Raw genomic sequence first — 5,148 nt, forward strand, 5'->3', positions numbered from 1 at the left:
CGTGTTAAATCTTAACAGAGACTACAATAAAGATCGAACAAGAAAATGGCTAAGTACATAAACAAAATAATTATATTAATAAATCATTCGTAAATCTCAGTTACCTGGATTATGCTCCAAAATGTTGCTTTTGAAGAAAATTTTATTAAAAAGTTATATTCAGCGAGAAATGATAATGGAATCGAATTGATGCCATAATCATCAAATCAATGTCTCTATTCGAAGGGTTCTATTATCATTTTTCACTAGGTACAGTAACATAAACTACAGCTTTTTAGTAAAATTTTCTTCAAAAGCAACGTTTTGAAATCCAAATATATATTGCCCAGATATATATAATATTAAATATTTTGTATGCTGTTTTGCCCTATCCATTTAGGAAATCATTCAAATAAATCATTTATTATAAGTTATAATCATAATATTTATTCTTATTTCTTGAAAATCCAAAATGGCTGACGACATGCTGTCACTAGAGACAATCTAACGCGCATAAAAAGTGGGGCAAATGTGATTGGTTAATTTTTCGTATCCCCCACCTTTTTTTTTTGCCGTCATTATGCGCAACGACTCACCTTACGTATTTCCACTATGCGCGTACTGGGTACTCATTAGGTCTATTTTTTATTGCCGCACTTTCTGAACTAGTACACACAGTGCAATAAGTTGAAGTGAAACAAATATACGTTTGTTTCACTTTAACTTATTGCACTGGTTCAGAGTGCAGCAATAAAAAACAGACCTATTGTTAGTTTGTTAGTATCAATGCGCCCCGACCTAATGAAGTGAACGGCAAAGTTCACGAAACGTTAGCATTGGCATTATATTAATATTTTAAATATACAAAAAGCTAGATATGATTAAATGTTAATCTACTATTATATGAATGTTTAATAAACAAACAATAATAATAAATAATTAAATAAATAAAAATGGGATTTGCAAAAATAATAGAGATTGAAACATTACTTTTAATATAATTTTTTTTCCACACAAACGCACTGTATGTACAAACAATGGCTCAATCTAACATTTAGCACATATTTAAGGTAGAGGGTTCATGTAAAACATCATTTCGCGTAGAAAGTTGTAAAATTTATGTAAAACTTAATTTTGTGGAAAATTGTAAATTTAAACGAAGTAAGGTTCTAAAAAAAATTTGATTTTTTGCTTCTAATGTCACAATTTATGTATTTTATGACGGAGTACCTTAATATGCATAATAAAGCTTACAGACAATTTATCTGTAGGCAATAATTTTTGTACATAAACGAACAGTTGACAAATAAGACAAGTTTGTCGGCAAACGATGGCAATTAATTTGTAGATAAACGGAATTTTTTGCTATGCTGAAAAGAACATCATAAAAAGATGACAAAAATTTGTGCTTTTTAAGTTGTCTTTTCGACAAAACAAAAAGACGTCTTATAGATCTTTTTGTTTTGCAGAGAAACAACCTAAAGAAGATATCTTTTAGATATTTTTTTAGCTTTGTTCATCCCAAAAAAATATTCTACCTTTAGCGGTTCCTTGTTAAAGTCAAAGGATTTTTTATTTATACGTGTATAAAATCTTAAGAAGATATTTTACAAACTAGAGGAATTTCATATAACCATAAGGTGCTAGCTAATTTAAGATTGCAATTCTTTTAATGCTAGAAGAATGTCTTGTATGTACTGACATGTACAGTAACACAAATGATAAACTTCTTCTAACAAATAAGTGTGCCGCTAGTATCTTATACATATATCCTCCTATTTTAAAAGGCTATTTGACTTATTATAATAAAATTTTCTATAAAGAAATTTATTTTTGATCATAGCTCATGTGTTCACATTTATTTTTATAAATAAATTTTTATAGATGTGTTATAAATACATGCACCTGATTCATATATATGATTTTTTGCTTAGAGGAAATGCTGAGAGGAAATTCCCCGTTTATCGGCAGGATAATTTCTTTTGGTGTTAAAAGACAATATACAAAAGATATCTTTTTGTCACCTCTTAGTATTTTGTGTTGTTTGAGAACAGGTAAAAATGTAAATATATGTTTACAAATGTTTTTTTAAGATCACAATTTAATATAAATTTATAAATACAGATACCATTTCCAATGTGCGCGGGTACGCACGCACGCACGCATGCAGTTCACTCGTAAATTAATTAAACAATTATGTTTATTGTGGAAACTATCCATAATCCATTATGATAAAAGATAATTCAAAGAATTTGATAAAATATGATAAGACAATAATAAAAGTGTCACAAGAAAGTTGATCGGTTAAACAAATAATCAAACGACCAAATTTTCGTCGCGAGGTTTCTATGTTTGCACTTACTTTTCCACATATCAAAAATCGATAAAAATATTTTCTATTTTTATGGGACATCTAAATCGTGAGAAATCTTAAAAATATAGATATTCTTATGAATTAAAAAGAATAAAGTTTGTATAAATATTTATTTATGTGTGGGTATATATGTATATATGTATTTATATAAGATATTAATGTTAATATAAAAATAATTATAAGAAAGCTTTAAGAATGTATTGCTGATTGTATAAGATTAAAAAAAATAATAGAGATACCTGTATACGTATAGGTATATTTGTGTGTGTGTGTGTACGCGTATACGTTAATATGAAAGATGTGTATATATACTTTTTAATTAAAATCGATAACACATTTTTGAAGAACGTTTTTGCAATTATTTATATTTTCACAATGTTTTACAATTTTCAATTATTTGTACAAAATACATATATTATTTGAATAAAATTTTCCATTTATCTCTCATTTACATTTTCTGTTTATATTCCCATTATTGGTAAATATTTCATTATTGATTCATGATGCTTTTAGGCATATATGAAAAAGGAGAAATTTTCAAAAAAATAAATTTAAAGTAAATTATTATAAACAAAACAAAATATTCAGATATGTTTGTACATTCGTCTACGGATTATATTTTTACGTTGAATCGCGAAAGCTGTTTTTGTAAAAATACTTGTTTCAGAAAGTTTATATCGAAATATTGTTTTAGCGAACATTTTATACACCTGGCGGCAACGATTCGTTAATTAACAAAGCCGTTATAGAATGATGCAAAATATGCAAATTTTTACCAAATTACGAAAAGTTTGCATATTTTTCGTAAAATCGTATTATATTATTATTATAGCACTTACATATGATTAAAAATTTATCTAATACATAAATTAACAATTATTTAAAAAATTCTTATTGATATCTTCATTATTTTATTATTAATTATTTTACAAAATATTTACATATTATTAATTACAATTAATTTATAATATATAAAATTTTCATTTAAAAAAAATTATTGTTATGTATAATTTGTGTAATTATATCTTACTGAATTCTCTTTCTCGTATAATTATATCTATGAAATGACACATAAAAACGTATGAACGCATACATATAGAGTTTTAAAATAAATTTAAAGCTGATATTTGTATTTCATACTAAAGTAAAAAACAATCAAAATCTTATTGTACCGTACATGTGAAAATAATCAATAGGGAATAAAAGCCCATAAAGTGAAAAAAAAATTATGACTACATTTACTTCTACCATATTTATATATATCTTATGTATCCTCTATGCTGAATTACATCGCATGGTGCCTTTATGACAATTTTCCTTTCTTTTTTGATACAACAGAGACGATTTCCTCCTGTTACAATTTAGCATGCTAGGACACGAGCAAGTCAAATTTAATGTCACTTTTATGCTCGCTCACTCTATTTTTATTTTGAGATTGTACTTTTGAGGAATGCGAGACCTTTTAAATCACTTTTTGATGATCTATATCGATCTACGTCGAAAATGTTTTAATTCTCATAGTTATTCATTTAAACAAAAATAATATAAAAAGGAAAACAATAACCTGCTCATTATTGAAAAATAATGTCAACTAATCAAGTAAACCGCCTAAAGATGAGCGAATAAATTGAAATTTTATAAATTATTGATCAAAATTTAATATTTAATATACTACATTGAAAATAAGCGAAATTAGTTTCAAGTCTTCTTTACAAACAAAGTCTTTTTCAGTCGCAAAAATTTTACATAAATCAAATTAATTAAGACATAAGTAATTAAAGATAAAAATGAAAAGAGTCACAGAAATTATATTTACGTCTAGACTACGTAGTCAATGCGTAAAATTTCGCAGTCATCGCAACGATCAACTCTTGATTGCTCTCTTACAAGAGAAGTTATCCAGATGTCCAATTAGTTTAGAAAAAGTAATGGTAGAAGTTATAGTAATATAAATACTAAAAAAAAGTTACGAAAAAATGTCATCTAAACCTATTTTCGACCGCTTATAGCAGACTTTAAATACATTTTTCTAACAAATACCAAATTTTCCGATCGAATGGCACTCATTTGAGTTAATAGGAGGTAAAATACTAATTGGACATCTAGGTAACATCCCCTGTTAGGTTTGTTTTCTGTTTCTGCACTGGTTGCACTAGTTCAAAAAGTGTACACTAAAACGTTTTCTGTTCTCAAAATGGCGTTAGTGACACTTTTTTGTTCCAGTACAACAAAACTCAATGCACGAGTTCACCGAACTGGATGCACTAGGTCTGGAGTCAGTGCAAGCACTAGTGTACGCTAATTCAAAAAATAGATCTTGTACAAAAATTGCAAATAATAAAACGATAAAAATATATAAATGATAGTAAGCCTATATACAAAAACGTTTTGTATCATTATCTTTAATTAAAAATTTTCTTAATGGAATTGCATTAATACTTCCATCTTTATCACACGAATTTAATACTTCCATGTAAACAATATGGGACGCCATTTTTATCTTGCATTAGAACGTTTTTTATTCCTTGCCTGTACACTTACACCCGTCAGTTCTGGATTGCACTAGTTCAGTTCAGTTTTAGTACAATTTTCGCAGAAACAAAAAACAAACCTCTTGATATCATCAAAGATTGGTATACCAAAGATATGAAAAATACATAGAAGACACAGACGCACACACGCAGAGTATCCCGAATTTAAATGTCAAAACTACAGGAGTGTGCAGGGGATCGATAATGGGCGCGTTCAAGCCCGACAACGCTGCTAGCCTGCTCGCCGAGCAATGGAATATGATT

The sequence above is a fragment of the Trachymyrmex cornetzi genome, unplaced genomic scaffold, assembly GCF_001594075.2.
Source record: "Trachymyrmex cornetzi isolate Tcor2-1 unplaced genomic scaffold, Tcor1.1 scaffold95, whole genome shotgun sequence".
NCBI lineage: Eukaryota > Metazoa > Arthropoda > Insecta > Hymenoptera > Formicidae > Trachymyrmex > Trachymyrmex cornetzi.